This window comes from Bactrocera latifrons, unplaced genomic scaffold, assembly GCF_001853355.1.
Source record: "Bactrocera latifrons isolate USDA-ARS-PBARC rearing strain unplaced genomic scaffold, ASM185335v1 scaffold_192, whole genome shotgun sequence".
NCBI lineage: Eukaryota > Metazoa > Arthropoda > Insecta > Diptera > Tephritidae > Bactrocera > Bactrocera latifrons.
In genome coordinates this window covers 277,362-290,889 of record NW_017535430.1, presented here as the reverse complement: position 1 = coordinate 290,889, position 13,528 = coordinate 277,362, and the positions used below count along the sequence as shown (strand labels likewise).

Here is a 13,528-nt window from a genome sequence, read left to right as displayed (position 1 = left end):
GTATACGATGATAGTATCTGAGTTCAAATAATAAATGAAAATTCTCCAAATCTCGTTCTGCCAGTGTCACCCATTATTTAAATATCTATTTTATTTTAGAAAAATACTCTAAGGAGTCTATTTGCTTCTACCTCAAATCCATTCATGCCGTGTATATTCCTTAACAGCTTTGGGCATTGGCGAAAATGACATAAAAATGTTGGTGACCTTTCGGAAATTTATTACTTAATTTAGTGGGCCATCATTAAATTTAAGGTGTTTTGCTTAATTAGAAATTTTCGCGATTTCGCGTACCGGATGGACGAACGGAAGAGCCGGTGATTGAAAGGTAGGGCCATTTGTTGGTTGGCCTTAGTGGTCGGGTAGCATTTTGCTATGTGGACTGGTTCGCTTTCGTCTTTTTTGGTGTGGTTGGTTCGCTAGGCACATAAACAACTGAACTTAAGACAAAGCAGCAGAGTGAATATTATTTTCATTACTTTTCAGAAGTTGTCGGCTGACACGCCATCAATCGAATACATTTTGTGAATTACTTTATCGTTTTTTTCTTTTTCTTTTATTTTTTGTTTGTTGCTTTTTTTTTGTTTTTTGTGAGAAGAAGTTTTGCGTGTGTCACGTTTTGGAGCAGATATTGGATTTGCTTGGCTGTCGGACTTATTAGGTTAGTATGTGATAAATTGAGAGTCGCTTATAAAAGTGGGGAAATGTAGGTCAAATTATTTGAAAATTATGCTCAGGTAAAAAATAAAACAATTTATAGCAAAGAACGCTTTATCGGTTTTTTTTTTAATGACATCATGGCTATACTTATGGGTTAATAAAGCAAATTCTTTAGATCCCTGGTGGATTTCGTTGGCGCACAAACTGATCGATCATGTAGGTGAAGATTTTCAGAGCTCATCTAGAGATTAAAGAGAGTCTTGTTTATTACTTAAAAGTTTAATGATTTCTAATAACCCCACAAGGAGTAGTCTAATGGTGTTTAAACACATCTCTTGGAGGCCATTCAATGTCACAAGTACTTGAAAAAATCGTATCTCCAAACTTTTCTCTCTAAAACTTGGTTGCTGCCCGTGCTGTGTAGCTCCGTTTTGTTGCAGTCAGATGTTGGAACCAGATCAACATCTTCTAACTGCGGCCATAAAATGTTGGTTCTCATTTCGAAAGAGATACAGCCCGATGATTCCATCAGACTAAAAATCACACCAAACTGTCAATTTCGGTGAATGTAATGGTTGTTCCTGAATAATTTGTGGATTTGCTGCGCAATAGAATCGACAGTTATCTTTATTCACCAGTTCCAATTCTTGAGTAGGTTTTGGAATCGACAAATCGCGGTCTTCAGCAAGGCTTGCTTGAGCGGCAGCAATATTTTCATGACCACGTGCAATTCTTTGAATTTTGATTTTGAGAAAATGTATGCTCTAAATTTTCAATAATTCGACGAATACCGAGCACAGGGGACGATTAATAAGACCATAAAATGGTAAAAGCGAAAGAAAAGTTTATAAACGTTTGCCCTTTCAATGATGAAGTTGTTAATGTTACTGAATGCAATGAAATTACAAAAAAATTACAGATACAGATACATTAAAAATTGTCGAAACGACACTTAGACATCCTATCATTCTTTTTGGAAAACCCGGTATATTTTAGCCTGACCAACTGATTACAAGTTTCAATTGTCTCTTAAAAATAGGGTTAAAACTATTTCTTTTACCTCATAGAAACATATGTAGACACGATTAAAGATAACTGAGATATAGGATATTTCTCTTCCAGCGACATCTCGGGACGAAATTTATGGCATCCTTCTATCACCAGCGCCCCCTGTCGGGTAGATCACTCTTTTTACAGCACGCTTAAGCTGTCTTTCTTGCCTCCATGCGCATTAGCATAATGGCTTCATAATAGTTTTGAATATAATAAATAACCTGCAACTTTCCCTTCGCTACCGAATTTTGTCGGAAAACTGCCAGTTGCGCTTAATTTATAATACCACTAAAATAATGCCGCCAGAATAACGCTTTGTTGCATATTTCTATACGGCATATTAATATTTCACAGCTTAAGAATCATAAAGCCAACTTAGATGCCATGAAGCGTAATAAATGCCTGCAAAGATGTGGCTTGTAGCTGCTACCCCCGCTTAGTGGTGTCTTGTCATTTGCGGTGAAGCAGCTGTTGCGCAAAGAAATGCGTTGCAGCTGCACAAAATTGTATGACGTCACAGACTGTGGAGTCGCATAAATGGCGCACTAAGCGAATTTTCATTTTCATAACGGTGACAAAAAGTGAAGGAAGCGAGCAGCAGTCCATATTGCAACACTTGTGTATATGTACGTGTGTTCGACCTAGTGGTGACTTAAGGAAATCGTGGAGTCAGCGGAAACAGCAAAAGCTGTGGCAATCCAAGCAATGTAGCATATTTCAAATTGACATTAAAAGTAGTCGGGTCTGATGGTGTGACAACAAAAATATGGCTAATACTAAAACAGTTGCAACCGTGTGGCAACTAAATATTTCAGTCATATAAATTCTTGGCAAAGCAAATTATAAATCCTCTTATCTGCATAGAACAGGCAAGTTGAAGTAAAGTTCAAATGTATATATACTATGTAATCGTACAGATATATATATACGTGCATATACTGATGTGTTTAAGAGTCTTTGCTGCGCGTCGCATAGCGCAAAAGTACTCTAAGTCGCATTTAGTAAGTATGAGGAAAAATTTCCCACACACTTAGTTCTTGCCTGTTCTAGTTGTTGTTGTTGTTTAGTTAACCGAATGCGTTAAACAAATCGCTTTTAAAATCGTGTAAATAAATTTCCCGTGCAATTTGCAACACTACCTTAGCAGCTTCTGCTGAAAAAGTAAGTTGCAACATGCGCTCTACCACAAAAACAGGCTGCGGTAAAGCTCTTTACAAAAACACACAATGAAGTAGTTGCACGAGGTGACGAAAATTACGGCGGAAAAAAGTGGTAAGCAGATAAGTGTGTAAAATAAAAAGGAAAAGTAATGTCAACTTTTCTTTTAATGCCATTAAGTGAGCTGCAAGTCACTTAGGAGACCCCGAGCGGTGTTAACGGCTTGGTTGGTAGCCAGCATGTACCGAAGCCAGTATATATACATAGATTCGTAGTAAAATGTTGAAACAGTAGCATTGCGGCTAAAGATGACTGGCAAACTCGCGAAAAAGATAAAAAACGAAGGAGTTTGCAGTTTAAAATGCTTGTACAGCTTGCTCATTTTGTGGAGGGTGTTTCAAAAGTTTAGAAGTTACAAAGAAACAAAAAAAAATAAAAAAAGATGTTGATCATTTTTTATAGCGAAAAATACCTTCGTCTATCTTGAGATCAGTATTAACACTAACAACAATGTCTGCCTCGAAATCCAATGCAGAATAACTCTTGCCAAGAGGTACTACTTCGGATTGAGTAGACAATTTAGAAATATGTAACGTCCTCTCTAGACAATCCAAGACTAAATTCTAGTGCAGAGGCATTAATGATAACAATATCTGATGAGTCGCCGGTACGAGTTTTCAAGAGAAAGTTTCTGCGGAATATTTATGGTCCTTTGCTGCATTCTATAGACCGATGATATTTATGAAACATACGACGACTATGTTACTAGTTAATCGAATTAAGATAGCGGCTACGCTGGATAGGTCATGTCGTGCGAATTAATGAAAGGACTCCAGCTCTCAGATTAATCGGGGCAATACCCACTGTGAGAAGCAGAGGAAGAGTAAGACCTCCACACGTTCAAAGTACATATAAGGTGGGTGCATAAAAATCGCGTATCAAACTCCCAGAGCTGCTGTCCAGTCACTATCGATGCGTTTGCCCTGTCGTGGTGCTGTCAGAACTCCTCTGCTATTGGTCAAAGTTGACCACTTCTGGGCGGTTGATCCCTTGAGACCGTACAATTGTTGACAGATAAGAATTAAGAAGATGATTACTACTCATGGACCTAGTAACTGAACTTCATTTGGTAACGCAAAAGACCAAAACTGCGTGGCATTTTGGTCTCCGACAGGAGCTGACATCAGAATGGGTCCAAGTTGGATCTCCATTGGCGTCTCGCGTTCATTGTACAAATGTATTTCGTGTGCACTTAGATCCTGTATATAAAAGTTTTTAGATATCACAACGGACAAGCGTTCTAAGCTGTCCAAGTGACATCCCCCTGACGATCGAGGTCTTAACCTAACTTAACCTTTTACTAGATCTAATACAGACCAAATTATGTATTGATGAAATACAAATAAATGCGTATAGACTTTTATAGTATTTTCTGTCAGAGATGTCTTCTGTTGAAAGTGTTTCATAAATTACAAAATTGTATTTTTCTAGTTGCAGCACCCTGTGTTCCTACTCATACGTATAGTTTAGCCTTTTCACTTGCATTTGTATGCGTGGCACTGCAAGGTTGGTGCCGTCAGGCATGCAGTCGCAGTTCAGCGGCTTGGAGTGAATGAAAAAGCAAAAGCGAAACTGTAAACTTATCGCCTTGCGGCAAATCCAAATTAGAATTAAGACGCTGGCACAAGCGCCAGCTGCACTTAATTGCAAAGAAAAATACATTAAAATGTACCCCAGCGCAGTTTCTTGGCGTTCTCCTTTCCACAGGCACTTCAAGCGTGGAATAGCGCTTTTGGCACCACCGACTCAACGCCACACCATAAATGCAGCGAATTTATCAAATGAGTGCAATTTGGACTGCAACTAAGTGCGCTGTTGTGCCAGGGTTAATACCATCAATTATGCACGGAAATGTATGCAGTGGAAACGAAAGGGGGAAAACTAGTTGCAATAATTTTTCTGGGTTATGTGCCTACTTTGGTGTCTCAGCTTCACAAATGCCGAGCACTTGCGCAGAAAATTATGAGATTACTGCAGGAGTTCAGTAGGGAAATAGAGTGCTGGTCAACTTTAAATTATCGAAAACATTTAGTTCTTAGACTTGCGAACTTTGAACAAAAGGACTTATCAATTTCGAGCGATGGAACTTGTAACTTTTTTCGAGCTAAGTTGCTTTACAGTTCAAATTATCCCTTCTTTATTGGCGTAGACATCGCGGTTATAAACAAGTTTTCAAGCGCGGTAGTCGTTCTTCCTTTTCGTTGTTTGGCGCCAACTGGAGATTCCAAGTGTAGCCAGGTCCCGCTCCATTTGATGTTTCTAAAAGAGGGGATGTCTTCCTCTACTTCCCCCGCTGGGTACTGCCTTGACATGACCTAGACATCGTAGCCGCCTCTTGTGAAGCTCACTGTTCAGTCGACTGCGGTACTCACCGTCGTTAATAAATCTTTCGAACTCATTTCTCTCTAAAACTCATAACGCTGACTAATCCCCATATTGACGCGGTTGTTGAGTGACTTGTAGAATTTGGTCTTTGTTTGTCGAGAGAAGACTTTACTTCTCAACTGCCTACTCTGTCCGATGTAGCACCTGTTGACAAGAGTTATTCTGCGTTGGAATTCGATGCTGACGTTTTTATTTGTGTTAATGCTGGTTCCAGTATAGGCGAAGTTATCTACGACTTCGAAGTTATGACCGTCTAGAGTGATGTGGGAGCCCAGTCGCGAGTGCGACGACTTATTGCTTATTGAAAACTATAGATTGGTATATATATGGTATAAAATATATTACACCTTAACAGGTTCCGAAAGTTTTTAAGGAATGGGGGATGCAACACTTCTTCAGGCGATTCTCTGAAAAGAAATGTTTAGTGAAAAATCTTTTTTTGACCTTAAGTAATAAAATTTCTTTTATTGAAACCAATAATAAATTGCAGAAAAGTTTGCAGAGGGGTACAAACTAGAAAAAGATTGTTGGCTGACAAAAAGCGTTATTTCTGTTTTCTCAGCCGTTAATCTGTCTTCTAGGAAGCGCTTATAGGCATTATAAATCGATTAAAGGAACCATCGTCCTTGTCTGTTAACGGATATGCCTTCTTGTAGAAAGTTAAGGTAGTAGTCTGGGAACTTATGCCTATTTTCATGACTTCTTTGGAGGGTGGTTTTTATAGGAAAATAAAAAATGAGTTATCTCGAATATTTTTATTTACATATCGAAAATATAAAAAAAAAGTTATTTGAAAAAATTTAATTCTTTATTCCTATTATTATTGTCATTCGATGTTGAAACCTCCAAAAAAAGAAAAAAAAATTAACGTGGGTGGCTCTTGATATTATTTGAAATCAAATATTCCTGATTATTCTTAATCTATAGACATGTCATTCTGGTCGGAACTACTGAAGTAAAATTTCAAGGGTAAATAACAAAATGTCGGACTTTGAATAAAAGTCCTTTCATTTTTAGCAATGAAAGGGTTGTAAAATAAAAAGTTAGTGGTGAAAAGTAGTCGTTAGTACAGACGAGAACAATAAGTGTGTAGAACAGCATGTTAAAATTTGCAAGCAATCGGTTTAGTAGAAAAAAGTTAGGGCCCGCGCCGACCAGAAAAACAATGTTTTGCGAAAAACGCGTTTAAAGTTCAAGAACTGCGAGAGAGATGACTCCGAGGCGCTCTAGGAAACTCGTTATAACGCCCGAAATATTTCGAATTTCTGAAATTTTCACTATTCTCAAGACATTGTACTTTCAATTAAGCAAAAGAAAAAAAAAATCGATTTTTTGAACCCAAATTCCCAGACTACTACTTTAAGTGACAGTAAAGGTTAACAGATCATGGTATTTGGTAGTGGCATTCTTAGAAATTACTGACAAGGTTTTATTTTTTGACGGTGCAACAACAAACAATTTTCAACGAAAAAGAAGTCAGGGAGTAATCAAAAAGCCTTTACTGTTAAAATATCGATAGTTTCTTGCAACATGTTGCTACATTTTATGTAACTCCTTGAAACGATTTCCAAAAACCGGACTACAACTGTTTAAGCTTCCAAATGTTGCGTATGTAGATTTTAGTGGCCATTGCTAAAAAGGCAGCGTCTTGGTGAGAAAAGAACGGCTACGAATCTACTTAACTAAGGTTGGCAGAATTTGAGTTTTTTTTTAATGAAATGAAGTAGACTGAGAGAATATTACTAATATAGATATTATTAGAGAGAATATACTGGAACAGTTATTGCAAATATTATAAAACCATATTATGAAATGGCTTAGCGTTGAATATGAATGGACCTTCTCAAAAAATTGGTCTAAACCTCATACTCTAGAAATAATGAATTTCGAACCTCTGATGGCCGGCACATTAATTCAATATATTAAACTTAGCCTCTTCGATTGCATTTATAACATATGTATGCATATTATGTATACTATGTATGTCATCATTATATACAAACTTATTTCAAACTGCATTATACAAATTAAATGCGCCAGCAGTTCGTCATCACTATGCAGATTTATTTTACAAACCATTTCACAGTGATTCTACACACCTAAACCTATAGTACCAGCCGCACAACGCGCACACCCGAGCGTATGAGCAACCCCAAGCACAAGCCCAAATAAGCATGGTAAAAAGTGCAAGCGAAAATAAATTCATGCGCGCTGTCACTCATTGCCCATTCACTGCGCTGCTAACGCGCGTAGCAAATTGTGTTAGAGAAAAAGAAATACGGTTAGAAGAAATCATAACTTAAACTGTTTAGAACGGAAGTTACGCCGTAATCTAGCACGTTCTGCGCGCCACGCACACACACGAACGCACTGTCACCACCGCTAACAAGAAGGTATTGTAGAAGCATTAGCCCGCTGAATGGCTAACCGAAGGGGTTGAGTTGTTGGCACTGGTGCGACTGAGAAATACTTAAAAATTTTACTTGATACCACAGCTGCATACCAAATGAGAACACATATACACTTGTATGTATATGTAGAAACGGTAGTCCATGTATGTGTGTATCTGCAGTTGCGGCACAAGCAGTGTCTCATGCTTTGCACAAGACTCGCTGACACGCGCACGTGAGGAAAAGTGTCGTGTTGCGGCATTTGGCATGCGGCATGTCGCAACTGTTGAAAATGACGCTAGTGTTAGAAGGAAATATTGTATATGAGTACACTTGCCACCGATTTCAAAATATTTCCCCACAACTACATACGTTTGTGTGTGCAGCCAGAAAATGCAAAGTGTTGCACAGAAGGAGGCGTGGATGGTGTACACTGACAAGTGCAGTCACTGTGTGGCGCATATATGTAAATATATATTTTAATATATATATATATATACTATATATGCACTCCTTTGCATAAACGAGTTGACTTGTTTAGCACACGTTTAGTGGAGCTCACCATTACGTGCTCTGCTCTATAGAGCAGCGCTTAGCATGACGACTTGGCTTCGTGTTTGCCGTTAGTAGGAGTGTTATTGTAGAACTCAAAACGTTTAGCTTCTTTTCTGTTATAAATATGTTGTATAGTGCTAGAGATAGTGCAGTTGTGTTAGTGGGAAATCAATCTAACGGTTTAGTACTCATATGTCTTAAGTGGAGCAATAAAAACGATAGTTTACTTGCCCTTGATGTGTTTCATCAATAAATTTCTGTCTAAATTTCATATGCAATTGTGGTACAAAAGTAAGTTAAGATAATAAAAGGAAGGAAACTTTTACTTCTCATTGGAAAATGGGTATTCTTTTGCCTTTCTCCATTCCTGTTTATATATAGTAATAGAGGGGAAAGCTTCACTGAAAAGAAAATATTTATATAATTTATAATACATACATATATACAAAAAATACATATACGCAAAAATAACCTTCCGATGTTTTTAAGATGTAATTTTTTAAAAAAATTAAAAACTTTGATTCTGCTTGTGGGTTACTTTTAATTGATCTTTTAAATTTATTTACATCAAGTCAAAAATATTTTAACATGTAAATGGCCGCCGCCACAGTTGATTGTCATTTGAGCCTATTTTATGGCATTTTCCATCACTTTGGTCCTCACATTCTTGACGGATATTGTCTTTAAGAGCTGCAAGAGTCTCAGGCTTGTTGACATAAACCGGCGACTTCGAAAATATCCCCAAAAACCACATGTTTTCCAATCCCAATTCATCAAGTTGCGGCAAAAAGAGTTCGTTGATCATTGCTATGTAGCGCTCACCACTCACTGTAACCGTTTGGCCCGCGACGTTTTGGAAGAAAAAAGGTCCGATGACTCTTCCAGCGAAATATCTGCGACATTTGGCTTCAACCGTTTATTGAGAGAACACTTAGATGAGCAAATAATTTCACGTTTTTTGCGGTCGAATTGCCACCAAGATCGTGTGATATCACACCGTTTGACTTTTTTCTGTGGGGATATGTGAAGTCTACAGTGTATCCGAATAATTCCGCTTTCTCGAAATGAGTCATATTTTTTAATATTTACCACTCAACAGCTATTTAGAAAATGAATAAAAACCTACCTTAAGCTTTCGTTTCGGCAGTATAAAAATTTGTCGTTTTTGATCAAAAGCTGAAACTTTGATCATGTGTAATCTATGAGTAAACCTTCAACTAATTTTATCCAGTTTTTTTTTAGGATATTCATTTCTATATAAAAAGTTAAAACTCAACTCCGCAAAGAAATAACAATTAAAACTTAATTGCTGTAATCAAATAAATTGTCGGCAAATATTTGCCGACTTCTTTGCGTGTCGTTTTTACCGCTAAAGACCGCCACGCGGACAAGGTCTTTTGGGAACTCAATAAAAGAAATTTTTACTTTCCTGCCCCTAATGGTGTTATTTGTTTTTGTTTTTTTTTTTTAGTATTCTCGTATGTTGTTGTTTTTTGGCAAGTTGTGCACAACAAAATTCGACAATCGTTTTGCATGTAGGAAACCCATTAGTTGACAGAACGCTGCGAGTGTGTGAGTGCGTTTGGCAGGTGGCATAGCAAAGAATTTGCACTCAGTATGTGCAGTTATTCGGTGACTTACAACTACACAAACAAGCACGATTGTGTGTAAAGTGACTAGGAGAGCGCATTAAAAAGAGTAAATAGCGGAAAATATAAAACCTTGATTTAAGTGCTTTTCCCCAACACACACTATAATTAAAGGAACTCAGCAGCGCACAAGCCGCACCGGAAAGTGAGCAAAATAAAAATACAACAAATACTCGTACACTGATGTGCTACGATGCAGCAGTGATTTTGGAAAATATAAGCGGAAAAAAAAAAATCAAAAAGCATTTTACGATTTTTAAAACCACTTAAAAGCATTTTCGTACATTAAAGAAAGCAAATGCAAATAAAATTTTGCAAGCGAGTGGTGAAAAGGTCGAAAAATGCGACGGCATTCGCTTAAGGCGAGCATATGTGTGAGTGTCGGCATATTTGCAGGTTCTCGTAAGCATTGTTGGTGGCTTTTTGACATGTCATGTCGTTACTGCCCGCATTGCCACAAAATGGCCCAGCACTCACGTACACCTGCAGTTGCGGCGGCACACACATATGTCTACACACGAATGCTCGAGACCCCAGTTGGCGCGTACAACAAGTCTGAAGTCTTGAGTGCTGTCAACTGAAAATCGTTGCCAAAGTCCGGCATGCCACACATTGCACATTGGACATGACATGCCTCACGTGCGACATGGCGCAAATGGACAGGCATTTCTTCGCCACAACACACACACACACAAACATACTGTTACTGGTGCGAATATTTACGAGTGTGTAAATACCCAGTCGGAATCGAAGAATGGAAAATGGAATGAAAAATTCGAAATGGAAATTTTTTCCGAACTTTCGGTGACAGGTTTTACCTCTGCCAATGACGTCTCTGCAGAAGTATAAGACGGGTTTTTGCTCCCTCTTCGATTATTGGCTTCTATGTAAGCTTTCTATACAGAATGAGCTCTAGCTTTTTCACTGTTTCCGCCGGTTGCAGACGGTTCACGACCGGGTATAGTAAATAAAATAATCTCGATTTTATTTGGACGAGAGACCACTTCTGACTGCCCAACTGCCCTGTACCCCACCTTGTGGGATTCTCCTACTCATATTACGTCATGCTCGTGCGCTGCCTCATTCCGTTTCAATCATTCTGTCTCACAGAAGACTAAGTATGTGGTGTTTGAGGTTTGATCCAACCCCAAGACCGTTCAGAGCAGGACGTTATTGTAAACCGTCTTAGTATCAATGAAGGTCCCAAAAGCGAATAACGATAGTATGCAGGACAGTATCCACCAACATGCCTTTACAATAAGCATGTTTCGCTCCTGATAGATAGTACCTAGGAACGCGGTTCCTTATGTACATATCAGTTCATCAGTCAATCAGTCGATGAGTCCTCTATGCCATATACAAAATATGGAAAATGTGCTTTCGAACCACTCTCAATCGATTCAGAGTAAGTCTGAAACTGTCAAAGCGATTTCGTTTAAATTTTCATCGTTGCTATAGATTTTATGTAACATGTCGTACATATAGGTATTAAGCGTTCGTCATTTTTCCTAGAGGGCCATCACAGCTATTTCGACAATATGTGACGTGACAAATACAATGACATACAGTGCATGCAACTGCAATGGTTTGTGAAATTCCGCAAACGTCTCTGGTTATGCCGGGTTAAATTGCATAATACAATTTGCCGCATATGTCATGTGCCAGATACTTACTTTTCCATTTGCTCAACTCAGCTATAAGCCTTCTCCTTACCATGCGCTGCAATCCTCGCCGCCCTTCACTACTTTGCTGCTGTTGCCTTGCACACATTTAGTAGTCGCATTTTACAGTTGCATTCCTATGGCTCTCTGACACAATTTCGACCATCCATTTACTTCAATTAATTTGGCAAAAACTCTGTGGATTTGTAGTTAACGAGTCGGTTAAATTGAACAAGTAATGCAATTGCTTTGGAAAATTGTCCACTTTGAGAAAGTAAATCATACACTTTAAACGTAATTAAATGGAGGACACAGCGGGTTGATGCTGCCGAACTTAGTATTCATTTAGTTGCTTTTTCTCTACTGCCGGCATGCAGTGTGTATACTTTTTGAAGGGTCAGTAAATGATAAGTTGGTTATTTACTTTATACTAGTTGCATCTAAAAGTTGTAAAGCTGATGCCAGATATTCGAATATTTTCATTTAAAGATAAAATTTCATATAACATAAGATGGAATTCTGTTCGGTTTTATAATCCCTATTATATACTAGTTTTGTGGGTTTTATCAAATTTATTTTTTAATAGCGTTTCTTAATAATATTATATTGATTCAAAATATAGTCGCTGCAACAATTAAACTAAAAATGTGTTTGAGTATTTAATGCATGTTCTTGTCCTCTTAATTCGGTACCTAAAACCCTTCTTTCATGTTTTGAAAATGACGATGTATTGTGTTTTGCCAATCAATGATGGAAGTTCTTGGATATGTTACGTACATTTGAATAATGAAGAAACAAGAAAGAGAAGTGGTAGTTATCATACTGAAATCAAATAGAAACAAAAAGAATATATTTTATGCCCTTAAAGTTAACTTCTTTCATGCTTAAAATGTTAGAGAAAATCTTGGACATGCACATTAGGGCCATAGCCCCTTCTAGAAGATTGTCCAAGGCACAGCACATAAAATTCTTATTGGCACTCGACAGAAGAGTCTGTAGGAACATGATCACAAAACTAACAGGGCACTGTCTGAAGGCGACACACGGCCGCACAACGGAGCTGACTGATCGCGAAGACTGCAGGAAGTGCCTAGAGCAAAGCACCGGGGATACAATGGAGCATCTTTTGTGACTTGATCCGCATGGGAAAGACTATGCTTTTCGGGATCACACAGTATGATACACTGATATTGATAGCAAGACCACAGAATCTGTTAGAACTCTCGTCAAGCACTGGCATCCTAAAGGATGACTACTCCCCATGGACGAAACTCTAACTAGTATCGCAAAGGACCCAAAACTGCTCTATACATAGCTTATAAGTTTAGACTAACCTAACCTAACTCAAGATAGGATTCAGAGTTACCATCATACATTCATGAAATAAAAAATATATACACTTTCAGTATATTTAAACAATAAAAGTAGACGTTTTGAACTAAATCTGCTTCGTGTTAATAAATTATATTATGAAAACATTTTTATTTTTTTAAATTTTAGTATGGAATAAGAGTCACCTGTATGCCTCGTTGCATTATTTACCTTGCTTAATTTATTAAAGTATTAAAAAAAAAAAAAAAAAAAAAAACGGATGCCAATAAACTAAGAGGCTTTATATCGTTTTGTGCATTCAACCAAAGAAATCTTCCATTGTTTTTTACAAAACTTTTGTTCACTTAAAACAAAAGCAACGAATGTTCGAAACTAAAATCTCATACAGCTCATGTTGTTAAAGGCAAACTTTCAAACGAACCAGCTTGCATTTAAACGCTTAAGACTGAATGCCAAACTTTACAACTTGCGAGTACTTAGGCTACTTAAGAAATTATGTACTTTTCGTATAAACTCGTTGCACTCGTTTGTGCAACACCACAAAATGCCATTTTCATTTCCATTTACATGGCGCGCAAGTTGTTTGATTGTACTTGTGCCTCTTGTTTTTGTTGTTAATTTTTGC

General features: G+C 37.7%; 1 protein-coding gene across 1 annotated transcript in view; it reads left to right on the top strand.

The window, feature by feature from the left end:
- Positions 1–13,528, top strand: part of LOC108967616 (acetylcholinesterase) — a 157,334-nt gene that overhangs the window by 52,181 nt on the left and 91,625 nt on the right. The gene's annotated exons all lie outside the window — the stretch shown is intronic.